The 11,077-nt window shown below is 42.4% G+C and overlaps 1 long non-coding RNA gene across 1 annotated transcript; it reads right to left on the bottom strand.

Annotated features, from left to right (window-relative positions):
* Window positions 1-9,529: 9,529 nt before the first annotated feature.
* On the bottom strand, window positions 9,530-10,119 carry LOC120928666. Its single transcript, XR_005747292.1, has 2 exons — window positions 9,972-10,119; window positions 9,530-9,760 (listed from the first exon to the last, which is right to left on the bottom strand). It is a non-coding gene; the product is annotated as an uncharacterized LOC120928666 (long non-coding RNA).
* Window positions 10,120-11,077: the final 958 nt, after the last annotated feature.

Consider the following 11,077-nt stretch of genomic DNA (forward strand, 5'->3'; position numbering starts at 1 on the left):
AGACTCAGAGGTGGTTGACACCATGCCAAGTTCAGCCAGGAATGGTTGTATGCGACAATGGCACCAACCTCCTCTCCGCCCTCCGACAGGAACACTTGACCCATGTTCCCTGTTTGGCTCATGTACTGAATTTGGTGGTGCAGCGGTTGTTGTGCAGGTACATGGGCTTACAGGATCTCCTGAGGCCGGCCAGGAAAGTCTATGGGAATTTCTGCCAGTCATTTAATGCTAGTGCTCGGCTGGCTGACCTTCAAAAGGAATGCAACCTGCCCAAGAACCGCCTCATTTGTGACATGCCCACCAGGTGGAACTCAATGTTGGCAATGCTGCAGTGGCTTCACAAGCAGCAGAGGGCCATCAATGAGTACCTGTGTGAGTATGGCGCCAGGACTGGGTCAGGGGAGCTTGGCTTTTTTTCGCCACGCCAGTGGCTACTGATAAAGGATGCATGCACTGTCCTGTCACCATTTGAGGAGGCCGCAAGGATGGTGAGCAGTGACAGGGCATGCATCAGTGATACTGTCCCTCTTGTCTTCCTGTTAGAGCACATGCTTTGTGGAATAATGGACAGGGCACTTGAGGCAGAACAGAGGGAGGAAGAGGAGGACTTCCTTACCTCTCAAGACCCCCTTTATCCAGACAGTATTCCTACGGGCCCGCCGATCACACAGGAAGAGGAGGAGGAGGATGAGGACTGTGTCAGCATGGAGGTGGAGCCTAGCACTCAGCATCATCAGCAGTTTTCAAGGGATCAATTTCAGTCCCCAGAAACCCATGGACTTGTACGAGGCTGGGAGGAGGTGGCTGCTGATCATGTCATCCTTAGTGACCCAGAGGACTCCGGATTCAATACCTCAGCAAACCTGCGCTGCATGGCCTCCCTGATCCTGCAAAGCCTGCAAAAGGACCCTCGGATTTGTGGTATCAAGGAGAGGGATCATTACTGGCTGGCAAAACTTCTTGATCCACGTTACAAGGGTAAGGTTTCGGAACTTATCCAGCCTTTGCAGAGGGAGCAGAGGATGAAACATCTTAGGGAGGCCTTGCAGAAAGGTTTGTGCAATGCGTTTCCAGAGCCTGGGAAGTTACAATTTCCTGGTCCTCCTGGACAACATGTTGCTGAGGCTTTGGTCAGTCACAGAAGGAGCGGTGGAGATTGTGGCCATCTGATCGATGCCTTCAGACAGTTCTTTAGTCCTCAGCCCCAAGGTCTGATCAGTTCCAGCAACCATCGACAGCGTCTGATTTACATGGTGCAGGAATTCTTAGGGGCAAGATCAGACTTGGAGACCTTTCCAATGGAAAATCTACTGGGTTACTGAGTCTTGAGGATGGATCACTGGCCAGAGCTTGCACAATATGCAATTGAGCTACTGGCCTGTCCTGCATCCAGCGTTCTTTCTGAACACACTTTCAGTGCTGTTGTAGGCTTTGTAACCGATCACAGAGTGCGCCTGTCCACAGACACAGTTGATCAGCTCACCTTCATAAAAATGAATCAGTCTTGGATCACCAGCAGCTACCAAGCACCTGATGTTGATATAAAAGATACATTTTCTATGAATGTGAGATCCCTTGAAGACTGCCTATGCTGGGTGACTATCCTGTTATGCTGAGTGATTATCCTATTCCTCCTCAATGTTCATGTTGATAGCTTCTAAGAACATTTTTGTTTCAGTGCACCACCACTAGTGCCTAAGGCCCAATTTTTCTGCCCCTGTTTATCAGGGGTGTGTAATTAAAATTGTTGCTGTAATATTTCTCAGCAGGGCTCGTTCATGCGCTCAACTAGAGTATATGTGAGGGGTTGCAGTGTTGTGGCACCGCTATCAGTGCCTAAGGCCCAATTTTTCTGCCCCTGTTCAACAGGGGTGGGCAGTTACAATTTTTGATCTAATCTTTCACAGCAGGGCCTGTTCCTGCTGTGAAAACTTTCGGTTTGTTTACATGTTCTATATATATATACTCGCCAGCACACCAGAAATCATAACGTCCAAAGATTTAATGCATATCTATTATGTCAAAAAGAGCAACGTTTCGAGGCCACGCAGGACCTCTTCGTCAGGCAAAAAGATGATGGTGTTTACATGTTCTGCCGCGAACCGAGTCGGGGGGTGTTCGGCTCATCCCTAAATTTGAATATTAAATATGCTAGCAAAAATACTTTTTTTTTAAGATTCCTTTGTGTGTCATGGAGTATTCGAATTCAACACAGGTTCACCTTTTTTACCATCTACACTTTGCAGAGAGTATACTCACCTTCCTAAGAGCCTTAATTCCCCACTGGATTGTTAAATGTGTATTGACACATTAAAAAGGAGTTTAGAAACATTACAGTGCAATCACATACTGTACATCACAAAGTTATCACATGGTATGTACATATATTTAGAGGTCTGTGAGGACTAGCATTTAAAGCTTCAGTTTGGAGAAAAAGCAATTATAAAAAAATTGTAAATTATCCTAAAAGCTTGTTACAATCTAAAAGAGCAATGGAAGAACAATTTCCCCTGCATTAAATTGAAAGTCTAAATTGTAGTTTATTATTTTTAGAAAATCTCAGTTCAATAATAATCTGTAATTGTCTGAATCAGTGAACTGTTTCTGAAGTTTAAACTGTTCACAGTATGAATTCATAAACATGTATATTTGTTAAATTATTTATTTGCAACAAGTATTTGAGAACTTTTTTTATTTAACTGGACACAAAAAATTCACAAAATTGTGAATAGACATACTTAATCCCAATAAATGCAATGGTGGTTCATTACAGTATCTTGAAAAAAAAACTATTTTGAGCCGCCTAGCAGACTACAGATGAAAAGACTATATATAGTACATGTAATTGAGTATAAATTACTATAGTTCACATTTGTTTTTATATTTTTCAAAAGACATTAGTTAACCACTTAACGATCGAACCAATATGCTGCTAAATGACCCAAGGGGTTTTTACAATTTGGCACTGCGTCGCTTTAACAGACAATTGCGCGGTTGTGCAACGTGGCTCCCAAACAAAATTGGCGTCCTTTTTTTCCCCACAAATAGAGCTTTCTTTTGGTGGTATTTGATCACCTCTGCGGTTTTATTTTTTGCGCTATAAACAAAAATAGAGCGACAATTTTGAAAAAAATTCAATATTTTTTAATTTTTGCTATAATAAATATCCCCCAAAAACATATATAATTTTTTTGTTTTTCCTCAGTTTAGGCCGATACGTATTCTTCTACCTATTTTGGGGAAAAAAAATCGCAATAAGCGTTTATCGTTTGGTTTGCGCAAAATTGATAGCGTTTACAAAATAGGGGATAGTTTTATTATTTTTATTTTTTTACTACTAACGGCGGCGATCAGCGATTTTTTTCATGACTGCGACATTATGGCGGACACTTCGGACAGTTTTGACACATTTTTGGGACCATTGTCATTTTCACAGCAAAAAATGCATTTAAATTGCATTGTTTATTGTGAAAATGACAGTTGCAGTTTGGGAGTTAACCACAGGCGGCGTTGTAGGAGTTAGGGTTCACCTAGTGTGTGTTTACAACTGTAGGGGGGTGTGGCTGTAGGTCTGACATCATCGATCGAGTCTTCCTATAAAAGGGATCACTCGATCGATGCAGCCACCACAGTGAAGCACGGGGAAGCCGTGTTTACATACGGCTCTCCCCGTTCTTCAGCTCCGGGGAGCGATCGCGAGGGGGCGGCTAGAAACGAATAGCCGCGCCCTCGTCCCGGATCAATCCTGAAGCCACGGGAACCGCCGCATGTATTGGGGGGGGTCCCGATCGGACCCCCGACCCATGTCTAGGCAGGGACATACAGGTACGCCAATGTGCCTGTCCGTGCCATTCTGCCAACGTAAATGTACATGCAGCAGTCCGGAAGTGGTTAAAGCGACATATCTAGTGTCATCGCTATCCCAAAAGGGTTTTGTTGGTGAGACACTGTCCTCAGATATAACTGAGGACATCCACTCTCATAAAGGTGATTGGAGGTATGTTGAGTCCTTTACATATTTTTCGGTGAAAACTACTCTCTCAGGAGGGATTACATACACTTCAACCAGGCGGAGCAGACACTTAGGCCCAACCATGGGCAGGGATGCCCAGAGGCGCTTCCCCACAGTGAGCACATGGCCCAAAGTTTAATGGAAAGGATCTAGATCAAAGTAACTTGACCCTGGGAGGAACAGGATTCAAACTGCTGAACATCCACATAGGTGAATCATAAATGGAGAGAGAGGTTGGAAGGGAGGGGAAGATGTGGTGTTTCGTCTGACACCAGGTAGTTAATGGCACTAACACTCTTCAAATCTAAACAGGTCAGGTCTGAGCATGTAGACTCTTTACAAAAGTACTTACAAAAAGTAACTGGGGACAAAAAGAAGGTAAATTTAATAAATACTTTATTCAGCTCTGTTTATACAAAGGAGCATGGGGGAGCTCATGTCCATAATAGCAGTGGTAGTGACACAGCCTCAAATGATCCACAATGGCTCAAATGTGATATGGTCCAGAAATATTTAGACAGAATAAAGGTGGATAAAGCACCTGGACAAGATAGCATCCCCCCACGGATCTTAAAAGAATTGAGCTCTGTCATATCAAGGCCATTGTTTCTAATATTTAGGGACTCATTCATGACAGGAATGGTACCACTGTTTTGGCGCAGGACCAATGTGGTGCCCATATTTAAAAAGGGAGCAAAGTCTTTACCAAGTAACTATAGACCTGGTATTTTAACCACTTAAGGACCGCCTCCTGCACATTTACATTGACAGAATGGCACGGCTGGGCACATGCACGTACAGGTATGTCCTGTGCTAGTACCCAGCCATGGGTCACGGGCGCAAGGCCGAGACCCGGTCGAAAGCTCTGTGACCGGGACCGTGGGACCCGCGGACCCAATCGCAGCTGGATTCCCGCGAACGGTCCCCGGAGCTGAAGAACGGGGAGAGCTGTGTGTAAACACAGCTTCCCCATTCTTCACTGTGGCGGCGGCATCGATCGTGTGATCCCTTTTATAGGGATACACAATCGATGACGTCACACCTACAGCCACACCCCCCTACAGTTGTTAGCACACATGAGGTCACACATAACCCCATCAGCGCCCCCTGTGGTTAACTCCCAAACTGCAACTGTCATTTTCACAGTAAACAATGCATTTTAAATGCATTTTTTGCTGTGAAAATGACAATGGTCCCAAAAATGTGTCAAAATTGTCCGAAGTGTCTGCCATAATGTCGCAGTCATGAAAAGAATTGCTGATAGCCGCCATTAGTAGTAAAAAAATATTTTTTTTATAAAAATGCAATAAAACTATCCCCTATTTTGTAAACGCTATAAATTTTGTGCAAACCAACCGATAAACGCTTATTGTGATTTTTTTTACCAAAAATAGGTAGAAGAATACGTATCGGCCTAAACTGAGGGAAAAAAATATATATATTTTTGGGGGATATTTATTATAGCAAAAAGTAAAAAATATTGCATTTTTTTCAAAATTGTCGCTCTATTTTTGGTTATAGCGCAAAAAAAAAACGTAGAGGTGATCAAATACCACCAAAAGAAAGCTCTATTTTTGGGAAAAAAAGGACACCAATTTTGTTTGGGAGCCACGTCGCACGACCGCGCAATTGTCTGTTAAAGCGACGCAGTGCCAAATTGCCGGGTCCTTTAGCTGCATTTTGTTCCGGGTCTTAAGTGGTTAACTTCTATAGTCGGGAAGGTACTGGAGAGTTCAATAAAATCCCACAATGGACGAGTCCTTGCTGAAAAAAAAAAAAATTTTAAGCAACAGACAGCATGGATTCATGAAAGACAGAAGTTGTCAAACAATCCTGATTTCTTTTTATGAGGTATGTGGCTGTGGATGTGGTATACTTAGATTTTGCAAAAGTGTTTGACACTGTTCCCCACACACGGCTCTTGTGCAAGGTAAAGTCTACAGGATTGGAAAGTTCAATTTGTAAATGGATAGAAAACTGGCTAAAAGACAGCATTCAGAGAGTGCTGGTTAGACTCTTGCTCCGAATGGTCTAAGGTTGTCAGTGGTGTAGCCCAAGGTTCAGTGTTGGGACCCTTACTTTTCAATATCTTTATAAATGATATAGGGTCTGGGAAATTAAAGTACAATTTCTGTCTTTGCAGATGACAGCAAGCTATACGGTGGAATACCATCCTTACATGATGTCTTCAATTTACAAGCTGACCTCAATGCACTGTCTAATTGGGAAACTAAGTGGCAAATGAGGTTTAATAGGAGAGGATTGGAGCTAAAGACGTGGATTTTATAGGCACACGAGTAGACTAAAATTAAAAATATTAATTATAAAGTCCACTTCTTTAGCTCCAATCCTCTCCTTCTAAACATGTTTGGGACATTGGCACTCTGTTACCTGTGTATCCACAGAGTTACCCTGTGAGGATACAGTTTGAATCTGCAATTTTTGCCAAATGAGGTTTAATGTTGATAAATGTAAAGTTATGCTCTTGGGGGGCTAAGAATATGCATGCATCATACATATTAGGGGGAGTATAACTGGAGCAATCAATGGTGGAGAAGGATCTGGGGGTTTTGGTAGATCATAAGCTCGAAAGTAGCATGCAATGCCAAGCTGTGGTTTCCAAAGTGAGCAAAGTAATTTCTTGTATTAACCACTTGCCGACCGGGTCATAGCTGAAATATCGCTACAGCGCAGTACAGTTATTCTGGGAGGACGTCCTCCCAGAATCTTGCTTCCGCACGCACCCTGGGGCGTGCTCCCGGAAATATCTGTGACCACCGGGTCCGGAAGACCTGGTGCATCACGGATCATGGTAGACGGCCGCTAATCGCGGACATTTACCATGTGATCGCTCCGTCAAATGACAGAGCGATACTTGTAAACAAACCGGCGTCATGTGATGACGCCGGTTTCCTCTCTCCCCTCTGTGTACCGATCGGTACATTGTGAGAGGAGAGTTGAGACAGCGGATGGCAGCAGCGCTGCTCTGTGACAATTGAAGTCACAGATACAGCCATCCCTGCCCATACCCTGCCCATACTCTGCAATGACCTACACATACTCTGCAATACCCTGCCCATACTCTGCTATACCCTGCCCATACTCTGCCATACCCTGCCCATACTCTGCCATACCCTGCAATAACCTGCCATACTCCGCAATACCCTGCCATACTCCACAATACCCTGCCATACTCCGCAATACCCTGCAATATTCCGCAATACCCTGCAATATTCCGCAATACCCTGCAATACTCTACAATACCCTGCCCACATGCTGTGTGTGAGAAATAACCTGCTAATATGACAATTTAGTGAAAAAAAATAAGAAAATAATTCAAAGAATTGTGGGAAAAAATGACAACTTAAAAAAACTCATTATGCCTCTTTCTAAATACCTTGGAATGTCTTCTTTCCAAAATTGGGTCATTTGGGGGGTATTTGTACTTTTCTGGCATATTAGGGTCTCAAGAAATGAGATAGGCTGTCAGTACTTCAGGATCAATTTTCAGATATTGGCACCATAGTTTGTGGACTCTATAACTTTCACAAAGACCAAATAATATTCACCAATTTGTACTTATTTTTACCAAAGATATGTAGCAGTATAAATTTTGGCCAACATTTATGAAGAAAAATTACTAATTTGCAAAATTTTATAACAGAAGCGAAGAAAAATGTATTTGAATTGTCATTCAAATTGTGAGAGTACCGAAAGCTGAAAATTGGTCTGGTTAGGAAGGGGGTTTAATTGCCCAGTGGTCAAGTGGTTAAGAGAAGTATGGACTCCAGAGAGAGAGAGAGAGAGATATAATTGTTCCCATGTACAAATAATTAGTAAGAACTTATCTGGAATATGCAGTTCGGTTTTGGGCACCAGTTCTCAAAAAGCATCTTGGGGAACTGGAGAAACTTCAGATAAGGGCAACCAAACTTATAAGAGGTAGGAGCCCAACTATGAGGAAAGATTAGAGGAACTGAATCTATTCCCTCTTGAGAAGAAGCGATTAAGAAGGATATGATCAATTCAACATGTACAAATATATAAGTGGTCCATATAGTGAACTTGGTGTTGAGTTATTCACTTTAAGCTCATCACAGAGGACAAGGGGGCACTCGTTATGTCTAGAGAAAAAAGATTAATCTCCAAATACGGAAAGATTTCTTCACAGTAAAAGCAGGGAAAATGTGGAATAGACTCCCTTGGAAGTGCATTCACTGTAGATCACTGTAGATCTCTGTAGATCTGAGGGGAACTCTGAAATGAGGGTAATCTCTGCTGATTTTATCATCCAATCATGTGCAAGCAAAAATGCCATGTTTAATTGTCCTTGCATGTCCCCCTTAGATTACAGCAACTGCACTTCCAAGTGCACTTGAAGTGCAAAGTGGATTTGCCTTTAGTAAATAACCCCCATTGTATTGTATTTCCTCATTTGTATTTTGTATTTATAGTTAAAATCCTTAACAAATATTAACTACACACATGTTGGTGTAAGAATATATATATATATATATATATATATATATATATATATATATATATATATATATATATATACACACACACAATAAAAGTCTGCTTAACTTTTTTTATGGGGGGGAGGGGGGGCAAGAAAAGACAAGGAGGCATGCATGGCATTATTCTAATACTTGTGTTCTAAAGATGTAGACAATTCCAAAATAACTAAGGTTAAAAACATTTGCCTTTCTACTGTTTCTATACATGCTGCATTCTGTTTTAAGGATATCTCATATGGTTTGTAGCAGTGGCATAGCTACAGGGGTTGCAATGGTGACCCCATCCCTGCTTCAGGGGTCCTGTGTGGCTCGTAGAGAGAGGCTGTCAAATGAAACTTCCCATTGTGGAAGCTGGGGGCTCTGTCAAACAATGAACACACTTAGCAAAGTGAAAGCAAAGGATGGAGAGGTGTCTTCTTGACTGCTGTACTCCTTATACAGTGCAGTACCCAGCTGTGTGATTGAAGGTACTGTACATGCTATGTATATATATACCTCCCAACTTTTGAACTTGAGAATGAGGGACATTTCAGGGAGATGGTGATTTGCGGTGCACATAGTGTCCTGTAACAAAAAGTGGATGTACCCAAACTTGATAGTGGGAGGGGATTAGGGCCATAGTTAAACAAAAGCTGGGCTTCCTTGTACCTATAAAATATGCTTGGATTGCTGTGCCAGAAGCTGGAGTCTCAGGAGTACATATAAACCACAACACAATCATTTAAAAAAGAAAACTTTCAATACATATGGTTTTGTATACACTGAAAATAGAAAGAGAGCTTAAAATAAAGCATTAAGAAGAATCTGAGGAACCCTGGGATGGAGCCAAAAAATAAGTACTGCAGTATAGTAGCAAATGAGGACCATGGTCAAGTTGCATAGAAAGGACTAGACACTGAAGTGGAGAGAATGGGGCTGCTCACCCCGAAAAATATAACAAAAAGAGTTTTCCTAGATGGGGTTGTTGCGCAGCTCTGATAGAGAAAGGTGTAAACCATGTAGTAAAAAATATATATTTTATTTGATTCACATGTAAAAAATGGGAACAAGGAGGGATGGCGCAATGGATGGAACATGAGTTATAGCAGGTACACAAACAGCGTTTACATGAGTGTGTAAAACGGTACACAAATGGTGTTTATACAATCAAAAATATGCATCATAATATAAACAATTCTAACGAACGTTTCGACCTGTTAAAGGTCTTCTTCAGAGAAGTTTTGTGTAGCTGAAAGGGAACAGATAGTGGTTAGACATCTCATGATTGTAATTTTAAATATTAGAAAATACATTATTACGTTTTAAGTTTGTGTCTGCTAATACAAAGGGCCTGGATATGGAGAAGCAGTAAGCTACAATACAATATAGGCAGTTCATATGTGTTTAATACAGAACAATAATATTAAATGTATTTTTTGGGGGATTTGTAGTCCCCTTACCTTGATGCGGTTTCACAGGTGAGTGCTGCGGGCCGGACGCTTAGATCAAATGGCCCACCCAAGAACGCCCCCCATCCCAGGGAGTGTGGCAGCCAGCCACGCCGTGTGGAGCTCCTCGCTCGACACCACAAGAGGTCACCCCCAAAATAGGTAGGGCAGGTGGTGGAAGGACCGTGCGAAAGCCCGGGAGGGATGGGGGAGATTGGAGGTGATGGGAAGGAAAACTTAAAAAAGCCTGAAAGCAAGATAATACGGTGGTATTATGGACTGTATCTTTATACACATGCATAACAGGTAATTGAATGATATGAACATTGGTCCTTGAGGATGGGTGGGTAAGAGAACAAGACACAGATAGGACCGACATGAACTGTCGGTAACAGGGAAAAAGGCCAAGGGATGCCAGTATAAAGATGATAAAGCAGTGTGTCTCTAAAGAAAGGGTGCGTAGGTCTCCCTATGGCACAGAAAAAAGACAGAAATGAAGGGGAATGGGGAAAAAGGGAAAGAGGGAAGAGAGGAGGAAAGAAAAGGGGGAGGGGAAGTGGAGGGAGGAAATGGAGAAGGGAGAAAGAAAAGGAAAGAGAAGGAAGGAAAGGAAAAGAAAAAAGGGGGAGTGGGGTAAAGATGCTGGGAAAATCCAGAAAAAGAAAAAGAAAAAGAAAAAAGGAGGGAAGAAAAAGGAGAGGGAGGAAGGAAGCAATGAGGGAATAAGGAAGGGAGGCTGAGGAAATTAAAGGGGAAAGGAAGGAAGGAAAGAAGAAAAGGAGGGGATGGGGGAGGGGAGATGGCAAGGGAGTGAAGGGAGAAGGGAAGCTGGGGATAAATGGAGAGTGAGAAAAAGTGAAAAAAAGATGTGTGAACAAAGGTGCTAAGTGCAAAGTGAAAGAGGTAGTGACAGCAAAAACCAATTGAATAAAAAGAGTGTGGGAGTGATGAGTGAATGAGTGAAGGCGGGGAAAAAAGAAAAAAAAAAAAGAGAGAAAGGGGGGGAAATGAGGATAAGAGTGGGGGGTGTGCAAGAAGTGAGAGGGAAAGGAAGAAGAGTGAGGGTGGATAACAGAAGTGAAGAGACAAGGAAAGTGAAAAAAGGAAAAGGAGGAGTG

This window comes from Rana temporaria, chromosome 2 (assembly GCF_905171775.1).
Source record: "Rana temporaria chromosome 2, aRanTem1.1, whole genome shotgun sequence".
Taxonomy (NCBI): Eukaryota; Metazoa; Chordata; class Amphibia; order Anura; family Ranidae; genus Rana; species Rana temporaria.